The sequence below is a fragment of the Lepidochelys kempii genome, chromosome 11 (genome assembly GCF_965140285.1).
Source record: "Lepidochelys kempii isolate rLepKem1 chromosome 11, rLepKem1.hap1, whole genome shotgun sequence".
In the NCBI taxonomy this organism is placed as follows: Eukaryota; Metazoa; Chordata; order Testudines; family Cheloniidae; genus Lepidochelys; species Lepidochelys kempii.
Genome location: NC_136390.1, coordinates 36239945 through 36266835, shown reverse-complemented (window position 1 = coordinate 36266835; position 26891 = coordinate 36239945). Strand labels below are relative to the sequence as shown.

The window sequence follows — 26891 nt, the reverse complement described above, 5'->3', positions numbered from 1 at the left end:
GGGGGGTCATGAGTCTGGAACACGAACAAACAAAGGGTTGGAGACTTGTCACAGGCCACCTGCAAATGGGATTATGACCATATTATGGGTGTCTAATTCTACGCACAAACTTCCATGTTCTGTTCTCACCTCAGGGTGTGCTGGCCTGGGGTGGGAGAGCCTTGGTGGGTTGTGGGGGATAAGGTCAGGCCTGAAACAGGCTCCCAGCACATTCTGTCACAGCTTCACTTTACTCCCTTTGGCCTCTCTCATCCCCCCTCTCCCGGGTGTTGCCCACGCAACCTGTTGTCTTCTCCTTCTCTTCCATGCTGCCATCTAAGGAGCAGATGGAACAGACAGTAAAGGACAGAGTTGCTCTGCCTTCATGGCCAGCATCTGGCTCCACAGTGATCCACTGTGGCCAGGAAGAATAATTGCAGGAAAAATTCTGTTCAGTCCCTGTAACCCCACTGCATGCATGAGATCCCAGCAGTGCACTGTATGAGAGAATGCATAACACTTGGCATCCCTGCCTAAGGGAGGGAAGTTGGAAGCTGGGAAGCTATTTTTTGAGGAAAGCCAGGGATCAGGTCAGCCCGTGGCATGAGTTACAACAGCCTCGGGATTGCTGTTACATTGGGTGCAATGGTCCCTAAGGGGACCAGGATCACCATTGGCCCTCTAAGTATCCTTTATGCCAGGCAGGTGGCCTCCAGCAGGAGCAGGTGGCATATGGCCAACTCTAGGCTAGGTGGAGGACTTTACTAAGTAAGGAAAATACCAAATTACCCTGTAAGGAAAGTTTAATGGCCTCAATTGCAAGAGTTATTTTAGCGCTATGTATGCCAGGTTCCTGTTACTACAGCATTAAGAAAATAACCCAATTTACCGAAATTAAACAAGGCTAGATGCCTGTTATGAATTCTTGCATCAGATAAGTGTATTTCACTATTATGGTTACAGAAACAAGTGTCTAAAACAATGTGGTGAAAAGAAGAAAAGAACCAGAAAAAACAAAGGTAAAATCTGTATGGGTTTAAAGACTAAACTATTTGAGGAAAGGCAGACCAAGTGGAATAAACTGATAAAAGTGTATTACTACAACAGCCATATTATAACAAGTACTGTCTCATCTCTGGTTATCCTTTATCTTGTATATCTGGCACCCTCACTTTTATCATTTACATAAGAAACCGTCTTTTTCTGTCAACAATTCTATTTATCTTTAGTTCAAAGTCAGTAAACAAAAAGAGGCTGCACAGAACCCCGCCAATCAGGAAAGGGCTCACTGGGAGAGCCAATCAGGAGAAGGCTTACTGGAGCAGCCCATATATATAAAGGGCTGCTCAGGTGAGCAAAAGGCAAGCCTCCCTGGAGGGCAAGGGGGAAGGACTGTCTGCCAAGGGGCGGGGCGGGGCGGGGCGGGGCACGGCACGGCACGGCACGGCAATGGAGCAATAGGGGAACTCTTGGCTGATGATGACTAGACTGAGGCCCTAAAGCAAGGGCAGGGAAGGTGCTAGGGCTGGGGGAAGTGGCCCAGGGAAAGTAGGCAATGTGAATAGGAGGAGGGGCAGTAAGTGTCTACCAGCTATAAGGTCCTTGCCCCACCCCCCCTCCACACACACTCTTTCCCCCTACTTGCCAATGAGGAGAATGGCCTAAATCCAGACTGCATTTTGGCCCTGAAGCCAGGGGCTAGACTAGAGATTGCAGTTGGCCGCTGAGGCAAGTGGAAGGACTGAAGTCCGGGAGTCACATGGGTCGAGATGGTGGAGGAAGTGGAATTAATGGTGAGTGAGACACTGCTACTAAAAGGTGCCCTGGTGGTCCAAGAGAGCAAATTCCCAGCATGACCAGTAGGAGGTGAGTCAGCAAGGCTACAAAAGTCCTTTGGTTTCTGCATAGCCTGAGCAGAGTGAGGCTATGCTGAGTCCTTGTGCAGTTAATAAAATGTGATGTGACTTCTCTCCTGCCAAACCTGACTCCTGAATGCTTATTTAAACATTACTGTTACAAACATATGAAGGTATTTAGGATTGAAGCCCCATATCAGTCTTAACTATAGCACAGTTACAAGAAATTCCACCGTGAATAATTTTTATCTTTTGGGAACAAGGGTATTATGCAGATATAAGATTTTAATATCATTGTAACACCCAATCAGTGGTTCTGGGCAACTAACATTAATCATAGTTCTGGTCTGAAAAGTGACTGTGATGTTGTGTAGTTACACATTTTTTATGTCACACTGATTTTTAGATCACTACTGCTCAGTTTACAAGTAAAATTATACATGAACATAAGAATGGACATACTGGTCAGACCAACGGTCCATCTAGCGCAATATTCTGTCTTCTGACGGTGGCCCGTGCCAGATGCTTCAGAGCAAATGAACAGAACAGCGCAATGTATCAAGTGATCCATCCCGTCATCCAGTCCCAGCTTCTGGCAGTCAGTGGTTTAGGGACACCTGGAGCATGGGATTGCATTCGATCATCTTGGCTAATAGCCATTGATATCTCTGTCCTCCATTAACTTATCTAATTCTTTCCTGAACCCAGTTATACTTCTGGCCTTCACAACATCCCGAGGCAACCAGTTCCACAGCTTGACTCTACATTGTGTGAAGAGGTACTTACTTATGTTTGTTTTAATTCCTAATGCCTATTAATTTCATTGGGTTACCCCTGGTTCTTGTATTATGTGAAGGAGTAAATAACCGCTATCATATCCCCTGCTTATTCATCTCTTTTCTAAGATGGACAGTCCCAGTCTTTTAAATCTCTCCTCATACGGAAGCTGTTCCATATTCCTAATCACTTTTTTTCTCTGTACTTTTTTTTCAATTCTGATATCTTCTTTGAGATGGGGCAACCAAAACTACATGCAGTATTCAAGTTGTGGGTGTACTATGGATTTAGATAGAGGCATTATGATATTTACTGTCTTATTACCTATCCCTTTTCTAATGATTCCTAACATTCTGTTAGCTTTTTTGACTGCCACTGCACATTGAACAGGTGTTTTCAAAAAACTATCCATAATGACTCCAACATCTCTTTCTTGAGTGGTAACAGCTAACTTATGCCCCATCATTTTGTATATATAGTTGGGATTATGTTTTCCAATGTACATTACTTCACATTCATCTACATTAAATTTCATCTGCCATTTTCTTGCCCAGTCACCCAGTTTTATGAGATCTCTTTGTAACTCTTCAGTCAGCTTTTGACTTAACTGTCTTGAGTAATTTTTTATTATCTGCAAAATTTGTACCTCACTGTTTACCCATTCTTCTAAATCATTTATGAATATGTTGAACAGCATAGGTCCCAGTACAGATCTTTGGGGAACCCTGCTTTTTACCCCTCTCCACTGTGAAAACTTACCATTTATTTCTACCCTGTTTTCTATCTTTTTAACCAGCTACTGATCCACGAGAAGACATTGTCTCTTATCCCATGACTGCCTACTTTGCTTAAGAGCCTTTGGTGAGGGACCTTGACAAAGGCTTTCTGAAAGTTCAAGTACACTATATCCTTTGGATCACCCTTATCCTCATTTGTTGACTCCCTCATGATTTCCCTTTACAAAAGCTGTGGTGGCTCTTCCTTGACATATCATGTCCATCTATGTATCTGATAATTCTGTTCTTTACTATAGTTTCCACCAGTTTGCCTGGTACTGAAGTTAGGCTCACAGGTCTGTAATTGCAAGGATAGCCTCTTCAGCCTTTTTCAAAAATCGGCATCACATTAGCTATCTCCAAGTCATCTGGTAGAGAGACTGATTTAAGCAATAGGTTACATACCACAGTTAGCAGTTCTGCAATTTCATTTTCTGCAATTTGAGTTTCTTCAGAACTCTTGGGTGAATACCATCTGGTCCTGGTGACTTATTACTGTTTAATTTATCCATTTGTTCCAAAACCAAATCTACTGAAACCTCAATCTAGGTCAGTTCCTCAATTTGGAAGAGAAAGAATGGTTAAAAAGAATGTTTCAGGTGTGGGAATCTTCCTCACATCCTCTGCAGGGAAAGCCAATGCAAAGAATTAATTTAGCTTTTGTGCATCACCTTGTTTTCCTTGAGTGCTCCTTTAGCACCTCTATCGTCCAGCGGCCCCACTGATTGTTTGAAAGGCTTCCTGATTCAGGTGTCCTTAAACATTTTTTTTTGCTGTTAGTTTGTGTCTTTTGCTAGTAGCTCTTCAAATTCTTTTTTTAACCTACCTAACTTGACTTGACAGAGTTTATGTTCCTGTCTGTTTTCCTCCATAGAATCAGATTTCCAATTTTTCAAAGATGTCTTTTTGTCTCTAACCCCCTCTTTTACTCTGTTTTGTCATGGCGGCATTGTTTTTGTTCTCTTACTGGTATTTTTAATTATTATTTTCGGTATACATGTAGTTTGAACCTCTATTATGTTTTTAAAAGGTTTCCATGCAGCTTGCAGGTATTTCACTCCTGTGACTGTTCTTTTTAATTTGTGTTTAACCCGTCTCCTCGTTTTTGTGTAGTTCCCCTTTTTGAAGTTAAATGGTATTGTGGTGAATTTCATTGGTATTTTTCCCCCTACAAGGGTGTTCAATTTAATTACATTATGGTCATCATTCCTGAGTGGTTCAACTGTACACCTCTTGGATGAGATCCTGTGCACCACAACGTACAAAATCAAGAATTGCCTCTTTCCTTGTGGGTTCCAGCGCTAGCTGCTCCAAGAAGCAGTCATTAATGGCACCTAGAAATTTTAACTCTGCATCCCATCCTGAGACGACATGTTGCCAGTCAATATGGGGATAGTTGAAATTCCCCATTTTTATTGGGTTTTCTATTTTTGTAGTTCTCTAATCAAACTGAGCATTTCACAATCATCACCATCCTGGTCAGGTGGTCGGTAATATATTCCTACTGCTATATTCTTATTATTCAAGTATGGAATTTCTATCCATAGTGATTCTATGATACTGTTTGATTCATTGAAGATTTTATTACATCTGTCCTTATGCCTTCTTTCACATCACTGCCACTCCCCCACCAGCACGACCTACTCTGTCATTCTTATATATTTTGTACCCTGGTAATACCATGTCCCATTGATGTTCCTCATTCCACCAAGATTCTGTAATACCTGTTATATCAATATCCTCATTTAATACCAGGCACTCAAGTTTTCCCATCTTAGAATTTAGACTTCTCGCATGTGTATACAAGCACTTATAAAATTTGTCAATATTTAGTTGTTTGCTTTCCTGGGATGTAATTGAATGGGACTCTCTTTCATTTGACTAGTTCCCTTCAGTTCCTACCTGTACTTTATCAATTTCTATCCTCTCCTTTTTACTAGGATATAGAGTATCCTTTTAATAAATCCTCCGCTAAGGGATGTGTCTGTCTGAATCATGTGCTCCTCTGTACCTCTTCCCTCCCCTGCCCCTTAGTTTAAAAACTCCTCTACGATTATTTTTAATAAGTGTAATATAATATATGCAAGCTTAATGTGGGATCTGAAAGTGAATCTATATTCTCCCTCGCTCATACATCATCACTAGCATTAAAGATCCTGCAGGACCCCTCACTCAAAATGACCTGCTGCAAGTAACCTTTCTTTTAAACCAGAGGATTTTAGACATGAGTGTTATAGCTGATAGTAACTGTTGTTATATCAGATGGTAAGGGAGGCAGGTTACCAGGACACAAAACATTTAAGGGATTAAATGTCAAACCTAACACCTTAAAATACACCAAAATCAGCTAGAAGCAAGTGCAGCTCATAGAACACAAGTGTAAAGCACTGTTGCAAAGCATCACTATGCAAGTGGATTGCTGCATTCGCTGCCATTTCTGAATGGTCTCAGGTACAGCACCAACTCCATCTGTCCAGTATATCATTTCCATTCATGATATCTGAGTATGGGACTAACAGAAGGAAATGGACAGTTTGGTGGTAATTGAACTGAGGATGATAGATGAGAAGTTGTCTAGAAGAAAATGTAAGGAGAACTACTCCCCTATTAAAACAAGTGGATTTGCAATGGCGGTTCTGTTTCTTTACGCCTGCTCTGAGAAAGGGGCCCTGTGACAGCCAGGCTGCATAGAAAAGGGAGTGGAAAAAGGTTGCCTAGCAACTGGTCCTGGAAGCTGCAGCAGGAGAGTTGTGACCTGGCAGTAGATGAGCAGCATGAGAGGGAGGAGGAAACGGGGGATTTTCCACAGCCACCATAAAATTGAGGAAACTTTAGAATTAAAACCATTCTCCAGGCAGAAGGTTTTTCAAAAGGAAAAACCTCCTCCTCCTGCTTCAACAGAAACTAACCAAAATCAAGGGGAAGAAACAGAACTAAAGGAAAATAGCAGCTACTAAGTATTCAAAATAAAGGAGTAAATCCGAGAGGGGCAGAGTCAGCCCCTGAGTCGGGCCATGGAGGCTGTGAAAATACGGCAGTTCTGCTGTGCAAAGGGGTGGGTCATCATTAGGAAAATGGTACAAGGATGGCCAAACCCTGCAGGAGCCCATAGGAGTTGAACCACAGCAGATGCTGTATCACTGATATTCAGTCCTCCCATTTTGGGGACTATTCGGCTGCAGTAACTGCTACATACTGTCTCTGTAGCTGTGGAGTGTGGGCAGGATTTCTACCGATCACTCGTTCTCCCAATGAATGGACTAGCTATTCAAGTTGGATTTATCCCATTGTGAAGAGAGTTGAAGGGACACCATCAATTTAAAAATTATTTTTGTCAAAGGTTTTACCCCATTTTAACAAGTAACACCTTAAATAACTATAATTAAGCCTTCAAGTCTGTCACAGAAGTCACGGATTCTATGACTTTCCTTGACTTCTGTAGTGGCCACTGCTGGCTCAGGGGTTGCCCACAGCAGTTGGGGTGTGTGGGAGGGGGCTCGGGGAAGGGAGTTGGGAGGTGTGGGGGGCCACTTACCTCAGGTTGGGGGCTCCCTGGCTCCCACTGGCATGGCCCTGCAGCTCCTAGGTGGCAGGCTTCACGCACTGCTGGTAGGCCCCGCCCCTGCAGCTCCCATTGGCTGTGGTTCCTGGCCAATGGGAGCTGCGCAGCCGGCGCTTGTGGCAGGAGCAGTAGGCAGAGCCCTCTGGCTCCTCTGCTGTTCAGAAGCTGCAGGGACATGCTGAGCCGGGTAGGAGGCCTGCCAGTAGGGTGATCAGGCAGCAAGTGTGAAAAATTGGGACCAGGGTGGGGGGGTGGGGGGTAATAGGAGCCTATATAAGAAAAAGACCCAAATATCGGGACTATCCCTATAAAATCGGGACATCTGGTCACCCTACCTACCAGCCCCGCCAACTCTCCCCCCCAGCACCAACGGGGTTCCAGGCCACCTCCCCCAGCACAGCAGCCACAGCACCTCTGCCCCCCCCGAGCACCTGTTCCTCCCGCCCACGTTTTAGTTAGGGGTATATAGTAAAAGTCATGGATAGGTCACAGGCCGTGAATTTTTGTTTACTGCCTGTGACCTGTCTATGACTTTTACTAAAAATACCCATGGCTAAAACGGAGCCTTAACTATAATTGAAAGAGCTTAGAGAATAAAATGTTTCACGTTTTTCAGTTCGTTCACTTCGTGCATTTGACAGCACTAAGCATATCCTCATTTAAACTGTTTCCCCTCTCATCACTTAGTATCCCTTGTTGCTTGTGTGGTCTTTAAACCACAATGTGGGATAGAAAGGCATTTTTAGAAACAGAAGAATGTAACTGTAAAACTAGAGAAACTGGAAAAGGGGACTTGAGGGAGGTGCAATACTAAAAATATTTGTAATTAATTTTTAAGGACTGTCTTGATTTCAAGTGTTCCTTTAAGAGACGATTGGACTTTAGTGAGTGACAAGGACATGTTGCGGGTGAGGGGGGCATATGTGTGGGTGTGTATGGGTGTGTGTGTGAGAGAGAGAGCTAATTTTAACTCAAATTTTAAAACATTTACGAAGTAAAAAAGGAATCCTTGTGTAAATACAGTGCTACACTTTGAAAAATGCTTCTTGTAGGCACATAATTCTAACAGTTTATTGGTCTCATGAAGCACTTGCTGTTGAGTTAGGAACTCAATGAACATATGGAAAGCACAAGCATCCTACATGGAGGAAACTGACTTTTCATAGACACGAAATGAAAATTTCCCTCAGGAGCCAAGCTGCCACTGACAGGTTCCTTGCAGCTGCACAGTACCAGCTGCTGAAAGGATGCTGCAGGAGTTAATTCTGCTTGGAGTAACATTAACTCCCACTGGGATATATGTCAGGCTCAGAGGGCAGAATATCGTAAGTCACGTTTCCCAGTTCTTTCCCTATCAGCCCTGCATAGTCCATGCCTGTGGAACCTCTGCCCCTATGGAGCTGCAGCAGAAGGGGCTTCCATGGGCTCAAGAGCAAGCAGAGGTGGAGGAGCTTGTGTTCCCCTATATGCCCCCTGCCCAGGTATGCTCAACCTGGTCCCTTCTGCTCATGTTACTGAAGGGAAAAAATTGGTCTTTTATCAGGGACTTGCTGGTTATCATATCTATTTCCTGATTCTAGCAGGTGGAAGCAACCTGGCTATAGTCATGCAGGTAGTTAAGTTCCAGCAAGGTAAATTAGTGATTCAAAATAGGGCAGTATTTATTTGTAAACATTTTTTGAGGTTTCTTTCTTTGTATGTAGTCTTACAAAGTTTTTAGGGGTAGCAGTTCCTACAGTGCCCCTCAGCAAGATGCAGCACATAGTTCAGTGTGCAGATGGGTCCACAGCCCAGCTGCTAGATATTTGTACTCATGTTATGTGATATTATTGATTATAAGCAGGGCTGGTAGCTCTGCATATCATTAGTTGCCAGATGCTTCCCCTTGTAAGACATGGATTTCAGCTGGATAGAGTAGCCAAACTTTAACTGTTTGGGTTGAACTTTTCCATGCTGGATAACTGATTCAGGTTGAATATTTTTTGAAAATTTCAGCCAAAACAGTTCAGCTGTTTCTGAGAACGAGGCTAGGGAAAGATTTGTTTTGCTCATGCTGAGCTCTAGAGCTGAGATTTGAAATTTGGCACGCTTGTAGCCTTTGTGTCAGGAAGTGGCTTTTGCTAGACCAATGAAAATTTGCCCAAATGAGACCAAGTTATAAGTAAGGCTATGATTTTGTCACAGAGGTCGCAGAATTCACGGAATCTGAGACTTCCAAAAACCTCCATGATTTCAGCCCAAAGGCAGCTGGGAGCTGCAGGGTCCTGCCGCCGCCGCCGCCCAGCTCCCAGACACTGTGGGAGGCAGGGATACCCCACAGCTTCTGGGCAGGGGGCGCCCCGCAGTGGCTGGCCACCCCGGTGGGGGTACACACAGCTCTTGGTTATTGTGGGGCATAGCTCCTGGCTGCTGCGGGTGGCAGGGTATCCCCCGCAGCTCCCTGCCACCACAAGTGGCAGTGGCAACCTGGAGAACCCTAAAAATAGCCATGACAAAATCTTCATCTAAGACAAAAGCTTAGTTATAAGCCTTTAACAAACTGAAGTTTGCACATGCTCAGTATATACACGCTAGAACTTCGCAGTTAAAAACTCTGAAGCTGCTGTCTGCACCCAGTATGCTCTAGCTCAGAGCTGAGCAGAATTTTTCCTGTAATTGCAGCTCTGGGCTGCTGTGGGTCATCATTCTGGGTCTGGGCACGGGCACCTGAACTGAGAGCAAGAAGGCTTCCTCTCTTTTGTTCTCAATGACCCTCCCCCACCCCCTTGGTGGCACCCAGAGCATGGAAGAGGAAGCTGTGTGATTCAAAAGCAGAGGAGACAAGGGCTAGACCTGGAGTGGGGATCAGATTGCAACAAAGAGACTGTGTGGGGATAAGGACACAGGACTGGGATTGGAAACTAGCAGGGGGGGGAGGGAAATAGGGACAGGGTTTGAGGTGGGAGGAGACTGGGATCTGCAGGGAGTGGAGGATTCATAGATTTTACCATTAGATCACCCAGCCTGCCCTCAGAGAAGAGCTGGACTGACCAGGCAAGGAGACTGTGAGCAAGCAAGGGAAACAAGGGGTGGAGGGGGAATGGGAGGCAGTGCAGGGGTGCGGGGAGATGGAGATCAGATGAGGAGCCAGAAGGGAAGACTGGGACTGACAGGGCAAAGAAATTGGGATAAAGAGCCAAGGCAGGGAGGAGATTGGGACTGGGAGACACAGGAGATGGGGAACATAGCTGCAGCAGAAAAAGAAGCAGATCAGATGAGGAGCGGGGGACGGACGGACTGGGACTGGCTGGGTAAGGAGATTGGGACTGACAGTGGGCTTCAGCGAGGAAGACTAGGACTGGGAGAAAGGGCACAGATTGGAGGGAGTGGGGCTGAAGGGGCCAGGTTAGTTGGGAGCAGGCAGAAGAGTCTGTACTTATTAGAGCACACTCTCCTCCAGAACTTGGAATGGAACCCATGATTTCTGACTCGCACCATTCCTCTGCTGTCAGCAAATATCTGAAACCCATTGGTAAAGTGTCTCATCCCCTTTCAGTGCTGGTCCACATAGAGGATGATAACCTACTACTGTTATCAGTTATTCAGATAGCTCAAATGTCAGAGGTCTGTGCAGTGAAGCCAAAGCTTCCAACTCTGCTGATGACCCATGTGGGTGTCAATATGATGCCACATAATGGAATTTCTGTTCTTTCAGTTTGCTTTTTTAAAAACCTAAGAAACTAGACACATGTATGTATAGGACGGATCTGCTCTGGAAATGAATCAAGGTATTGTCTGTAGGACCCTTACCTCATTTGTTGCAGAAGTTAGAAAGTTTGCTGGGAATGATGCAGGGGATTGCAGGAAGAGAAAGGAGGTTCTCATGATTAAAGCAGATGCACGTTGTTCTGGAGAACTGGATTCTCTTCCTGCTTCTGCCACAGAATTCCTATGTGCTGTAGGTTACTAACTTAAACCAAACTTTTCAGAGGTGGTCATTAATTATGTTTTCCTCATTTCCTGGGTGCCTGATTGAGGTTACATAGGCAAGTTTAATTCTGGCATTTCCTAACTTTTTCTTTTAATGTAGTTTTTGTGTGTGTAATATTTATATAACACTTTGTCTCCAAAGCTCTTTATTAAACACTAGCCAGTTAATTCTCAAAACTCATTGCTTGGTATCATTACCCGCATTTTAAAGAGCGGGAAATGGAACCACACAGAAGGTGTATAATTGGCCCAAAGACCCACAATGGCAGAGCTAGGATCAGAACTCAGGAATTCCTGATATACTGCTTCTTATGGCAATAATTTTTTACAATGGCAAACTACTAAACCATGAGCACCTCTACATTAGTGTGATCAGGCCTGTCAAGTGAACATTTCACAATGTCATTTTGTGAAACAGAACACAGGCTCAAAATTCTCTACTTTTTCTAAATTGTTTCTAATTTTTCATCTAAAATAACAGATTAGGCCAAACAGCGTGGAAACAGCCCCTGGTGCTGAATGGCCAGCCCAGTGATCTGTGTAGGCCAGAGCTGTTTGATCATTTCACGTTTCCCTACGTTGGACAGGCTGCTATACTGAGAGAACCTGGAGCTGTGGCATCACAACAGACTATTTTGCTCCCTTGGAAAAGCAGGTTTCAGCAGTGCTCCCTTGTGACTTGACCAGCATGTTTGTTTCACTGGGTAATGAAAAGATCAGTAAGATGCACAGCATTAAGAAGCATTAAGCAGCTCCCTATTGTGTTTGGGTTTTTTATCTGAAAGAAAATTGAGTAGTTAATTGGCCCACAATTAAATAGAAATGCCATTTTAAAAAAATTGCAACAGCTGGCCAGGCTCAGCTTCCACTTGCGTTATACATTTCTGGGATGACTTAAAACTTTATAATAGAGAGCGATTAATTGGGAGCATTGTGAGCAGCATAAAACATGTTTATAGCTCAAGTTATCCTAAGGGACAAAGTGCATACGGCAGACATAGGTGGCTGAGGGAGGGCAGAAAGGTGATTATCACTATTCCACGGAGAAAACTAGCTAGAACTTAGGGGTAGCAAAATGTTATCCAAAGGGGCATGAGTCTGCTGTAAACAGGAGTTATAGCTGTGCTGACTGATTGAGGTCTGTGAGTCCTACTATGTGAATAAATTCCCAGTCAGCTTTAGATTGTGTGCTTAGCTGCTTTTACATTTTAAAACTAAGATTTAATACATTATACATTTTAAATACTTTTGAACATATTAATATATATAAATTCGCAGGTTATTGAAATTAACAAGAACTCTTTTTCCAAGTGCTAACAGATCAGGATTCTTGTCATCTCAAGCTTAAAAATGGAACAGGAATGACTGTGGAAGAGTGGCATGATATTAACACACCTACAGTAGCACCCTTAGGGGGCCACCAAACAAAACATGGGAGCTGGAATGTTTCCACCATTGCAGCCCTAATTTTGGACAGGCTAGTATTTTGTTCAGTTTCACAGGGACTAAAAAAAATTAAAAAATTAAGGGAATTAAATTGGTAGTCTGTCAACCATTAAAGTATCACTTTAAACCCACAAGTTAAAGGAAATTGACTGTTCAGAATCATCTACCAAAATCTAGTCCAAACTAAAGTGCAATTGCACCCACTGTGACTTGGTGATTTGGGGCTAGATCTGTTGACTTCAATGTAGTAATGTCAATTTATACTTGCTGAGAATCTGGCCTTTGCATCTTAACTGTGAATTTCCTTTCTTTTGGCGTTCCATTTTGCTCAGTTGTGCCTAACCCTGTGCAAAGCAAGGGAGTGGAGGCAAGAAGCCTCCCCGGAGGGATGGCTCACTCTCCTCCGAACTAGCAGCAAAACTGGCCCTTTTAAGAGGGAAAACACATTCCCCTATCATCCCTCTTTCACAACATCTCCTGGAGGCACTGTGCTGCCCTGCAGTGCACCAATGCCAGGAGCAACACACCCCTGCACTACCAACAACGTTCAATTGTAGCTATAAACCAAATAGAGCTTTTAATATTTTGTTAACACCCTTTCCTGTCTTATCAACTGAATTTCTGTTCTTCCTAATGTTTTACAGTTTTTACACGTTATTACACTTCTTCCTCCCTCTCATACTCCCCTGCACTGGATTACTCTCACCTTTTATATTTCCTTTTCCATATTCTGATCCTATTTTGTCTGTCTTTTCCTTTGATTCCCACCCTATTTATTATCCATTCTTTTCTTTCTCTTTTATCATGGTTTCTGCGTGAAATATTCAGTATCTGTCAGAGCCCTAAATACCTCCCCATCTCTCTCATGTTTTTCATACTAGCATCCTCAAGTTTCTGCATCACATCCACCATCTTTCTCAAAAAGGACAGGATGTGATTCTCTTGAGAATGTGTGAACCGCTACTCTTTAATTTGCAAGAGAGAACTTCGCTGAGAAAGGCACAATAGCCCCTCCCCCAAGTTTGGGTGTGTTCCCACCCTCTGCCAACCCAAGGAGCAAGATATAAGCCTCAATTTGCATCCAACTCTTCCACACAGAATTAGAGATCATCATCTTTATGCCTTCAAGCAAGCTCTCATATTTAATTATTTTTTCTGATGCCTACTGGTGAAGTAGAGTAACAGATTGTCACTGTATCATTGCTGACCAGCCTTCACTTTGGCTTAGAGAACCAAGGCTTTGCTTCAGGTAATCAGAAATCATCTAATTAATAAAATATACAGTTGGGAAAAGTACAAGTAAGATCTTATTACAGTCACAAATGTTGTGTATGCCCTTGGAGCACTTTAAATGTTACACTGAAAAATTCTGTATTGGAAAAAATTCATCTGGGAGGATAAATGTTGGATATTTTCTGTAACTGTTGTACGTGGATGTCCTGAAAATCCACAAATGCTAAGTCTCCTAACTAGTTAAAGTGTGATTTTATTAAAAAGTGACTTTGAGGTTCCATTTATTACTGTTTTCTTATCAAATTTGCTCTGTTTACAATAAAGAATTATTTTTTCTACCTGCCGCCCCTGCAAACTCACCCTGGCCTCTACCAGTAAAGCTGGATACTTTCCATTTCAAATTACGGTAGGCCCTCAACTAATCCTGTGCCACCCCACTGTCTTCAGATTACGTTCTCAGTGTTGTTGTAGTATTATTGTTATTTATATTATGGTAGGACCTGGAGGCCCAGTCACAATTGGCCTCAGTCAATTCTTCTGTGTTAAGTGCCAGGGAATGGGGGTGGGCAGAAGCTCCTGCAAATGGGAGTGGGTAGGAGAGGGAGCAAAGGGAGGTACTGAGAGTCGGTGGGATACTGAGAGCGGGGTAGCCTGCTCAAGACTGGCTCCTGGGGTTTCCTACTTGCTCCTGAGACCATTCCAGCCCCTATGCATCCCAACCCCTGCTCCCAGCCCAGTTCCAGGCCCTGTGACAGCTGCTCCAGCCTCTTTGGGACCCATGTGCACCTCTGCCCCAGGGATATGCTTGAGTTTATGGGAGCATAATATTTCCATTGTAGGGGCACATACAAAATGGCTAGGAAATAAGATTTTAATTTCAGACTTCGAAAAGAGTATCACAAACAATTAAACTCTAAAAAACAGATAAGAACAGAGAACACTGGTCATTGCCTCTCTGGGGTTAAAAAAGCAAAAATATAGCCACTCTGTCCTTACTTTACCCCATTGTGTGTAGGTACTTGCAATCAGAATACCTTTTGGTCTGTGATCTTACCAAGTACAAAGAGGTGAGTTTAGGGCAGATTTTATTTGCTTTTGACAGTTTGTGTCAGACCCTTAGTTTCAGAATGAGGCATTTGTATTCGTCACTAAGCGTCAAATCCTGCTCACCATTGTGGAATTGGACTGAGGGGGGCCAAAAGAAATGGTATAGGGATCCTCTTATATACAGTACGTGCGTACACACAGACAGCACAGATATCTCTGCCTCACACTGAAGGCTCAGTCCTGCAAGATACTCAGCATTTCACAAGATTAAGTCCCAGAAGTGGAGTGCAGCTTCAGTATTGGCCAGTGCTCGTTGGCTTGAGGGGATATTGTTATCTGGCTGGAGGCACAGTTAGGTCTCCAGTCTGCTATCTTAAACATGGAGATCACCAGCACATGTCAATGTAACATGGAGTATACTGTACCCACTCCAAGGATTACAGAGTTACCTCTCCAGTGTGCATCTCAGGAGCTCACTGGAGAATTCTTCCTGAGGTCTCTAGCTTCAGGCTCCTCCATACTGCCCTTCAATACACCACCAGAATGTAGGGCAGAATCTTAACCTTAGCTATCATTAACCAAATAACTAACTAACACCTGCAATATAATTTGAATTTCAGTTTATCCTTCCTATCACAACCAAGATAAAATCACTAAAACATTGTTTGTCTTAAATATAAGAAAGTTTAAAGATCAATCGGCTTTGAAGATGTCACCATGACAGCGTGATGATCTGCAACAGGAGTGGCAGAATCAGCCTTCTGATTAGAATGTACAGAAAATCTAAATGTTTCTAACCTGTTGCTAAAGTCAATTCCATATATATACACACATATACACATACTTAAAACAACTTAGAAACTTTGATTTCCAGTACTTTCTGGGGAAAGTCAGTCCTCTCATTTGTACTTTGCATGTGCTGATAAAATCAGTCAACTGTCTGTTTTCACTAGGACTCTCCATTAAGAACTCAGAAACAAGGGTGATAGACATTATAGAAAAACCTACCAAAGTTTCATAAAGGATAGATTAACTGAATGGAGATACTTAAACTGTGACAGGCATTTCTGAAATCTCTTTTCAAAATTTCATTTTTAAATTTGTGGTAAGTGGGTGGAGCTGACAAATACCTATAATTAAGGCTGCCTAACATGTTTCATTATAAGACTCTGTTTTTAATTCCATATAACTTTGCCAAATTTTAACTGTTGGAGGTTAAATTTTTCATGCTTGGTACCTGCTTCAGGCTGAAATACTTTGGAAATTTTCATTAAAAATGGTTCACCATTTCTGAAAATAATGTTAGAGAAAAATATTTTTGAGGGGGCAATGCAATATTGCCAACTCTCATGATTTTGTCAGGCGTCTACAGTGGTATTTATTGTTCTTTCTTTCAACTTCAGCTCCTGGAATCACATAATTACATGACAATTTCAGCTTTCACATTTTTTGAAAAAGTAAATTTCTAGTCTTCATGGCTGTGAAGAAAAGCTTGTGAACATCATCCAAGTATAACCTACGAACCCCAAATGAATTAATATTTCAAAAAGCATAATGATTTTTAAGCCAATGATTTGAGGCCTGAGTAATGATTTTTGAATGCTTGGAGTTGGCAATGCTGCAGTGTTAAAATAATTCTTAAAATGAGTTCACTGAGAAGCTCTAGTGCCTCTATACTTTGGAGCAGCAACATGATATTTTGCAGGGGGTGTTCTGGGGTCAGAGAAGTGCGTTTTGCTGTCCCTGTGAAAATCCACTTGAGTTTGGCCAGGTCATAAGCCTCTACAACATTTTTTACACATGCTCAGTAGAGGCTTGATAGAGACTTTCAGGAAATATTTCCAAAGATTTCATCTGCAGTGAATATGTTCCAGCCTATTCCATCAGGGCTGAGCAGCACTTTCATCCCAATTGCTCTTCCTGGCTGCCAGGGATAGATGTGACACTTAGCATTGTCAAGGTTCCTCCCCCACTCTGAACTCTAGGGTACAGATGTGGGGACCTGCATGAAAAACCTCCTAAGCTTATCTTTACCAGCTTAGGTCAAAACTTCCCCAAGGTACAAAATATTACACCTTGGACAGGCCGCTACCACCACCAAACTAATACTGGTTACTGGGGAAGAGCTGTTTGGACGCGTCCTTCCCCCCAAAATACTTCCCAAAACCTTGCACCCCACTTCCTGGACAAGGTTTGGTAAAAAGCCTCACCAATTTGTCTAGGTGACTACAGACCCAGACCCTTGGATCTTAAGAATAATGAACAATCCTCCCAACACTTGCACCCCCCCTTTCCTGGGAAATGTTGGATAAAAAGCCTCACCAATTTGCATAGGTGACCACAAACCCAAACCCTTGGATCTGAGAACAATGAAAAGCATTCAGTGTTTTACAAGAAGACTTTTAATAAAAAATAGAAGTAAATAGAAATAAAGAAATCCCCCCTGTAAAATCAGGATGGTATATATCTTACAGGGTAATTAGATTCAAAAACATAGAGAACCCCTCTAGGCAAAACCTTAAGTTACAAAAAAGATACACAGACAGAAATAGTTATTCTATTCAGCACAATTCTTTTCTCAGCCATTTAAAGAAATCATAATCTAACACATACCTAGCTAGATTACTTACTAAAAGTTCTAAGACTCCATTCCTGTTCTGTCCCCGGCCAAGACGACTACAGACAGACACAGACCCTTTGTTTCTCTCCCTCCTCCCAGCTTTTGAAAGTATCTTGTCTCCTCATTGGTCATTTTGGTCAGGTGCCAGCGAGGTTACCTTTAGCTTCTTAACCCTTTACAGGTGAGAGGAGCTTTCCCCTGGCCAGGAGGGATTTCAAAGGGGTTTACCCTTCCCTTTATATTTATGACACGCCCCCCAAATCTCAGCTAGGGTGAAACACTGGCTGGGATTTCTTCCTGGAGCTCTAGGAAAGCAGAGTTAATAAGACACATGCATCTCTAAATATACTACCAAGTACATAAAGACTAACAATATTTTCCACATCTCAAGGACGATTTTAACCAGTTGATTCTGGGAAACTTTCACGGGAGAGTGCATCAGCCACTTTGTTAGAAGCTCCTGAGATGTGTTGGATGTCGAAATCAAAATCTTGGAGAGCTAAACTCCACCGAAGAAGTTTTCTGTTAGTTTCTTTGACGGTGTGAAGCCACTTTAGTGCAGCATGGTCGGTTTGCAGGTGGAAACGCCGTCCCCAAACATATGGGCGTAGCTTTTCCAGAGCGTAGACAATGGCATAACATTCTTTTTCAGTGACTGACCAGTTGCTTTCCCTCTCAGACAGTTTTTTGCTGAGAAACACTACAGGGTGGAATTCTTGATCAGGTCCTTTCTGCATTAAAACTGCTCCCACACCACGCTCGGATGCATCTGTGGTTACTAGGAACGGTTTGTCAAAGTCTGGGGCCCTTAGTACAGGGTCAGACATGAGTGTCGCTTTAAGCTTGTTAAAGGCCTTCTGACACTTTCCGGTCCACTGAACAGCATTTGGCTGTTTCTTTTTGGTTAGGTCTGTCAATGGGGCAGCGATTTGGCTGTAGTGCGGTACAAATCGTCTGTAATAACCGGCCAAGCCTAAGAAGGATTGAACCTGTTTCTTTGACTTTGGGACAGGCCACTTTTGGATAGCATCCACTTTGGCCTGTAGGGGGCTGATAGTTCCTTGACCCACCTGGTGTCCAAGGTAAGTCACTCTGTTTAGGCCTATTTGACACTTCTTAGCCTTAACAGTTAGTCCTGCCTCCCTTATGCGCTCAAGGACTTTTTGTAGATGTTCCAGGTGGTCTGCCCAGGAATCCGAAAATATGGCCACATCGTCAAGGTAGGCGACTGCATATTCTCCTAATCCCGCTAGGAGACCATCTACAAGTCTTTGGAAAGTGGCGGGTGCATTTCGCAGCCAGAAGGGGAGTACATTAAATTCATACAGCCCGAGATGTGTGATGAAGGCTGACCTTTCCTTGGCAGATTCATCTAGCGGTACCTGCCAGTACCCTTGGTTAAGTCCAAGGTAGAGATGAACTGGGCCCGTCCCAGTTTCTCTAATAGTTCATCAGTGCGTGGCATTGGATAGTTGTCTGGGCGAGTTACAGCATTTAGCTTACGGTAGTCCACGCAAAAACATATTTCCCCATCTGGTTTGGGAACTAGAACCACTGGAGATGCCCATGCACTTTCAGAGGGGCGGATTACACCCATCTGTAACCTATCCTGGATCTCCCGTTCTATAGCAGTTTTAGCTTGAGGAGACACCCGGTAAGGGTGGACCCTAATTGGGTGAGCATTACCTGTGTCAATGGAGTGGTATGCCCGTTCAGTCAGTCCTGGGGTGGCTGAGAACGTTGGCGCGTAGCTAGTGCACAGCTCCTGGATCTGCTGTCGCTGCATACGCCCAAGGGTCATGGAGAGGTTCACCTCTTCCACACCACCAGCACATTTCCCTTCGTAATAGACACCTTCAGGCCACTCAGCGTCGTCTCCTCCCTGGGCTGTAAACTGACAAACCTTTAATTCTCTGGAATAAAAGGGCTTTAGAGAATTAATATGATACACCTTAGGCTTTCGGTTGGAGGTGGGGAATGCTATGAGATAATTAACAGCTCCCAGGCGCTCCTGGACCACGAATGGCCCTTCCCACGATGCTTCCATTTTATGGGCCTGGAGCGCCTTTAAGACCATGACCTGGTCTCCTACTTTGAAGGAACGCTCTCTGGCATGTTTATCATACCAGGCTTTTTGCTCTTTTTGAGCATCCTGTAAGTTTTCTCTAGCAAGGGCTAAAGAGGTTCGGAGGGTGTTTTGTAGGTTGGTTACAAAGTCCAGAATGTTAGTTCCTGGAGAAGGTGTAAATCCCTCCCATTGCTGCTTCACCAACTGCAATGGCCCCTTAACCTCACGGCCATATACAAGTTCAAATGGGGAAAACCCTAAACTGGGATGTGGTACAGCTCTGTAGGCAAAGAGCAACTGCTGCAATACTAGGTCCCAATCATTGGAGTGCTCATTTACGAATTTACGTATCATGGCCCCCAAAGTTCCATTAAACTTCTCCACCATGCCATTTGTTTGATGATGGTAAGGAGTGGCAACCAAGTGATTTACCCCATGAGCTTCCCAAAGGTTTTTCATAGTTCCTGCCAGGAAATTAGTCCCTGCATCTGTGAGGATGTCGGAGGGCCAACCTACCCTGGCAAAAATGTCTGCTAGTGCCTGGCACACACTTTTAGCCCTGGTGTTGCTTAGAGCTACTGCTTCCGGCCATCGGGTGGCAAAATCCATGAAAGTCAGTATGTACTGCTTTCCTCTGGGTGTCTTTTTCGGAAAAGGACCCAGAATATCCACAGCTACTCGCTGAAATGGAACTTCAATGATGGGGAGTGGCTGGAGAGGAGCTTTGACCTGGTCTTGGGGTTTTCCCACTCTTTGGCACACCTCACAAGACTGGACATAGGTAGAAACATCCTTGCCCATTCCCTCCCAGTGGAATGACCCCCCCAAACGGTCTTTGGTCCTGTTCACCCCAGCATGGCCACTAGGGTGATCATGGGCTAAGCTCAAGAGCTTGGCCCGGTATTTAGTTGGAACTACCAACTGTCTCTGAGGATGCCAGTCTTCCTGGTGTCCCCCAGAAAGAGTTTCTTTGTATAAAAGTCCTCTTTCTACAACAAACCTGGATCGATTAGAAGAGCTGAGAGGCGGTGGGTTGCTCCGTGCCGCCGTCCAAGCTCTCTGGAGGCTTTCATCTGCTTCCTGTTCGGTCTGGAACTGTTCCCTTGATGCTGGAGACATCAGTTCCTCATGGGATTGTGGACCTAGGCTTGGTCCCTCTGGAAGCGATATAGGGGATGGAGCTGTTTCTGTTGACTGTGAACCGCTCTCCGCTGGTGCACTATGTTGGGATTCAGGCTCCGGCTGAGCCTCTTGTGTAGGGTTATCGGCTGCTGCCAGTTCAGGTTCGGTGGGGCCCTCTGGTGTTGAGGTTGCAAGTACTGGATTCAGTGCTGACACGGGGTCTGGTGTTGGTTGTTTGGCTGGTTCCGGTTCTGGGACTGGTTCCGTCTGGGTCTCTGGGACTGGATCCACTACTGCTGTTGCAGACATTGGCCTGGGGTCCAGGTCCATCACCTCTGACTGGGTCCTGATAGAAGTTTCCGGAACAGAGCTAGGCCTCACGGCTTGTTTAGCCTGGTTGCGGGTGACCATTCCCACCCTCTTGGCCTGCTTCACATGATTGGCCAAGTCTTCCCCCAACAGCATGGGGATGGGATAATCATCATAGACTGCAAAAGTCCACATTCCTGACCAGCCCTTGTACTGGACAGGCAACTTGGCTGTAGGCAAATTGAAAGAGTTGGACTTGAAGGGTTGAATCGTCACTTGGATCTCTGGGTTGATTAAATTGGGGTCCACTAAGGAAGCATGGATAGCTGACACTTGTGCTCCGGTGTCCCTCCACGCGGTGACCTTCTTCCCACCCACACTCACAGTTTCCCTCCGCTCCAAGGGTATCTGGGAGGTATCTGGGCCTGTGGACCTCTGGTGTGATTCCGGTGCAATGAACTGTAATCTGTTGGGGTTCTTGGGGCAGTTGGCCTTTACATGCCCCAGCTCGTTACACTTAAAACATCGTCCAGCTGACGGGTCACTGGGGCGAGGAGGGTTGCTGGAGAACGGGGTGGTGGGACGATAAGGGGTCTGGAGGGTTCTTTGGGAGGTAGGTGGGGCTTTGGGCGGCCCCCGGTAATAGGGTGTGGTCTGGGGTGGTCCCTTCTGGTCTCCGCTCCAACTGCGACCAGTTTTCTTCTTCTCTGCCACCTCCACCCATCTGGCTCCAATCTCTCCTGCCTCAATTACAGTTTTGGGTTTCCCATCTAGGATGTATCTTTCTATTTCCTCAGGAACACCCTCTAAGAATTGTTCCATTTGCATTAGGAAGGGCAAATTTACTGGAGATTCAACACTTGCTCCTGATATCCAGGCATCCCAATGTTTTACAATGTGGTAGGCATGTCGGGTAAATGACATGTCTGGTTTCCACCTTAGGGCTCTGAACCTCCGACGAGACTGCTCGGGTGTTATCCCCATTCTGACTCTCGCCTTGGATTTAAACAGTTCATACTTGTTCATGTGTTCTTTAGGCATTTCAGCTGCCACCTCAGCTAAGGGTCCACTGAGCTGCGGCCTCAGCTCTACCATGTATTGGTCAGTAGAGATGTTGTACCCAAGGCAGGCCCTTTCGAAGTTTTCTAAGAAGGCCTCAGTATCATCACCTGCCTTGTAGGTGGGGAACTTTCTGGGATGGGAAGTGGTACCTGGAGAAGGATTGCTAGGGTTTGTTGGTATATTCTGCTGGGCCTTTATCCTCTCCATCTCCTCCACATGCTTCCTCTCTTTTTCCTTCTCCTCCTCCTTCAGCCGCATGAGTTCTATCTGTCTTTCATGTTCCCTTTGTTTTTCCTCAGCCTGAAATTTGGCTAATTCCAGCTGTAGTCGAGCCGAGGATTTGGCCATTCTAACCTCTCTGTTTTTAACTAACTTTACACCCGAGGTTTAGAAATAAACAAACAAAACTTGGCTGTAAAATTTTGCTGTGCTGGAATAGAATACCTATTCTCTGATAGTGATTGTCAGCCTACAGAAAAAGACAATTCCCTTGTCTCTGCTCTGGGCCCAAATTAAAGCAAAAAACCTCCAACTACTTGGAAACCTGCTTACCCAGCCCAAAGAAGAAAAAAAAATTCTTTTCAAACCTGTGCTCCTTGTAAAACAAAAAAAAAAATCAAAATCCTAAAAAAAACCCTGCCACTTTTGTCTCCAGGCAAATGGGTAGAGCACACACCCCCTATTTACTTTTAGGAAGAAAAGAAAAAAAAAAAAAAACCTCTGGGTTGGAAGACTGTGAATTTCCCTGCAGGAGTTAAGTACCCTGCCTCCAGGCAAAGAAAACCTGCAATTCACAAGATAATCCCCTTTTGTCTCTGCTTGGCCACAAAGCAGAGAGAAACCAAGCTGCTTTCAGTTTCAAAGCTGCCTTCTGGACTTCCTAAAAATTCCTTTTTAAAATCTGTATTTCTAGTTCAAAAAATCTCAACTGGATCTCAAAATGATTTCAGGTTAATCCCACCACTGTGCCACCATGTCAAGGTTCCTCCCCCACTCTGAACTCTAGGGTACAGATGTGGGGACCTGCATGAAAAACCTCCTAAGCTTATCTTTACCAGCTTAGGTCAAAACTTCCCCAAGGTACAAAATATTACACCTTGGACAGGCCGCTACCACCACCAAACTAATACTGGTTACTGGGGAAGAGCTGTTTGGACGCGTCCTTCCCCCCAAAATACTTCCCAAAACCTTGCAACCCACTTCCTGGACAAGGTTTGGTAAAAAGCCTCACCAATTTGTCTAGGTGACTACAGACCCAGACCCTTGGATCTTAAGAATAATGAACAATCCTCCCAACACTTGCACCCCCCCTTTCCTGGGAAATGTTGGATAAAAAGCCTCACCAATTTGCATAGGTGACCACAAACCCAAACCCTTGGATCTGAGAACAATGAAAAGCATTCAGTGTTTTACAAGAAGACTTTTAATAAAAAATAGAAGTAAATAGAAATAAAGAAATCCCCCCTGTAAAATCAGGATGGTATATATCTTACAGGGTAATTAGATTCAAAAACATAGAGAACCCCTCTAGGCAAAACCTTAAGTTACAAAAAAGATACACAGACAGAAATAGTTATTCTATTCAGCACAATTCTTTTCTCAGCCATTTAAAGAAATCATAATCTAACACATACCTAGCTAGATTACTTACTAAAAGTTCTAAGACTCCATTCCTGTTCTGTCCCCGGCCAAGACGACTACAGACAGACACAGACCCTTTGTTTCTCTCCCTCCTCCCAGCTTTTGAAAGTATCTTGTCTCCTCATTGGTCATTTTGGTCAGGTGCCAGCGAGGTTACCTTTAGCTTCTTAACCCTTTACAGGTGAGAGGAGCTTTCCCCTGGCCAGGAGGGATTTCAAAGGGGTTTACCCTTCCCTTTATATTTATGACAAGCATAGAACTGAAAGCAGAAATATTGTCTCTCCTGCATTGTGAATGCTGACACCTAGACAGCACAGAGGACAAGGAGGAAGCTGCCCGATTCAAAAGAATCAGGGGACAATGACAGGCTGTGAAGGAAATAGGCAAAAGGGAACAGATGCAGGCTGGGAGACAACAGAAGCAGAGGTAGACAGGAATAGGGTAGAGGGGAAGGTTGTTATTCAATACTTTTTTTTAAATCCGCCTCATTTAATGTGCGGCTTCAGGCCTTATTTACTGAATACACTCCAATACCTGTACTTAATACAGAATTGTGTTTCAGCATGGACTTTCCTATGGCTGTTATTGCTGTAGTATCTAGTGATTGCAACCTTTATATGAAGTGAGTATGGTATTCCATGGTAGCAGTCCATACCCTTCCATACTGTAGCATTTTGGATCATTCATGCAGACACTGTAGTTTTCTTTTTTAATAAGGGAGTGCTCTCAATATCACTAGGCAGAGGTTTTAGGGGTTGGGCAGGGGCAGGGAAGACTTGTGATCTGTGGATCTGTCCCTAATGCAGGTCCACTGGTCAAAACCTCTAGTGAAGGGGCAGGTGCCACAGACAGTCCTGCAGTTCTGAGGCTGCAGCAGCAGCTGCAGATTAGTTTTTCTGTGATGGGGAGAACTAGACATTTCTGTGACTAATGAGAACGTCCAGAACTACATTTGCTAGGAATACTTTGTAAGGGATATAAGTCCTCACGCTTCTCAGCAGAAGTCAACCACTATCTGGTGGGGGTTGGGAGAAAACTTCCCCTATGGTCATCTCATTTCATAACTGTGCACTACACCTTGAACCTTCTTCTGAAACACTTGGTACTCGCCACTGGCAGAGAGGATGCTAGACTACTGCTTTGATCCTCTATGGCTATGATTTCATTTCTCACGACCTTCATGGATGTCTAATGTGCACAGCCAGCTTCTCAGAATGTGAACGGCTTTGGAGCCAGGATTTGCCCTGAAGGTTCACAACCGGAATTTTCATTGAAAGATCAAACCTCAGGTAGCCACAGATCCATCTGTCCTGCTAGGTAAATTCCATTTAATAACACTGAGTTCAAAAAATACTGTGGCTCCAATTTAGCAAGATACTTAAGCATGTGCCTAAGTTTAAGCATGTGAGTAATCCCATTGATTCAGAATTATTCACATGCTTAAAGTTAGGCACATGCTTAAGTACCTTAATTAGGGCCTGTAGGCACAAGGGGCCACCATCCTTAATAGAAACCAAATCTATTTTATTATAATACATTCATCACTGAAGGAAATCGCAGCTCAGCTAGGTACAATGCTTTCACCTACTCCCCAATTCCTGGCCAAGAAGGGAGGAACCCTTACCACCTCATGAAGACAGTAGTAATTTCCCTCTATCCACTACAGTAGCCCATCAATACACAAACACACACACACACACACGCGCCAGCTGTGCTCAGGAAAACACAAGCAGTAAATCAACATGCACTGAGAGGAAGGGCATGTGTGAAACCACTTTACATTTCATATATGTCGGAGAATCTTGGTAGGCCAAGGTTGCTTCTAGCCCACAAATCCCTATTGGTAAATTCTTCCTGCTTTGATAATTGCGGACAAAATCTACCTCTATACAGGCACAGGAAAGCTTGAATAATGGCTTTTCTATTTCCCTCCCTATGAAAGGAAGCAAGGTATTTTTAAATTAATCAGACCCTCTCATTTCTCACACTTACGCTTCCAAGCCCTTCTTCTGATCTCTGGCTGTGTAAGCCAGTGCTTTTCTCCAGTGCTTTCCCTGGCTAAAGAAATCTTTTTGTAGTCAGGAAAAGGTAAGGAAAAATAAAAAACAAGAATTGAAGAGACAAGTCATGGAGCTGCATGAGCTCTCCACCCCCTGAGTCATTCTGCTGAATCTCACAGTCCGTGATATGTGATTAAAAATAAAGGGAAAAAAATCATGTTTGTGCCTCAAACGATACAGAATGGAATTTTTAAAATAAAAATGTAGCCATTGAATATAAAACAATTCACATTACATGTCTTATGTGAAGTCTGCAATGGTGTAAAATTGTATTTAATTATAAGTATTTTCCATTCTGTCTTCAATATGGGAAAGGATAGTTTATTTATTTATTTATTTATTTTAGGGGGATAAAAACCCAACAAATCTCCAATACCTTTTAAGAGAAGGAATTTAGGATATAAAGCAAAGCCTCTGTCTGAAGATGGTATAGAGAAGCAGCACACCTCTGCAACATAAAGCTCGGCAATCTCATAGTCTTGTTAATATGCTTTAACATTTCACTCCAATTTGCATTTTGCATAAAGCATCAATATAACATTCGGTGGAGAAATATAACACTTATAGATGACAACAGCAGCAGCAACAACAAAATACTACCACTGTGATGCAAATACAAAAAATAAGAATTGATTCTAAACAAAATATACCTGGATTCTAAAGAATATAAGGCCAGTGAAACCCAAAGGATACCAAAATAATTTGTTATTAGACCCAGATGTGATTTTAGCATAAAAACAGTATGAAAATGTTATCCAGCTGAAAAGATGGCTTTGTATTCTCTGTTCCTCTTGTTGCATCTAATATTAATTGCAGACTAGGTGTGGCAGCATCAGAGAAGAACATTGGCATAAATGGGCTGAGATATATTGCATGATACCTTTAATGAAATATTCTATTATCTTACCTGATAAAAAGATAATTACAAATCATAGCATAAGATATATCCATACACTTGTAGATGATCACGCTCCTTCTGTTGCAGTTGTTCAGGTCCCTCAGCAAAGAAGCTTGTAACTCTTATATTTATATTAGCCCCTCACTGAAAGAAAGAAAGAAAAAAACCCTACAAAGAAACCTCTGCAGTATTCTGTCTCCTCTGCCCTAGCTTCCTGTTATGAGATTCTCTATGGTCCCAAACATCTATCAGCAAACCGATGGGGGAGGGGGGTGTACTGATGGGGGTGGAGAGAAAAAAAAAAGAATGTTTAAAAAAAAAAGAAAAAGAAAAAAGACAGCATATTACATGACAGCTCCACCTACTGGCAGAGAGAATTAGATCATCTAGCTTTTTTAAACACCCTTACGGTCAGAACTGCAAGTTATTTTACAAAATCTGGTATAATCACTACTTAGCCTACAAC

At 43.6% G+C, this 26891-nt stretch overlaps 1 protein-coding gene across 1 annotated transcript in view; it reads right to left on the bottom strand.

Moving 5' to 3' along the window:
- LOC140895598 (sodium channel protein type 2 subunit alpha) overlaps positions 1-26666 on the bottom strand; it is a 132307-nt gene extending 105641 nt beyond the window's left edge. The window contains exon 1 of the mRNA XM_078847953.1: positions 26435-26666. The gene's annotated coding sequence lies outside the window, so the exon portion shown is untranslated. The remainder of the gene's footprint in view (positions 1-26434) is intronic.
- Positions 26667-26891: the final 225 nt, after the last annotated feature.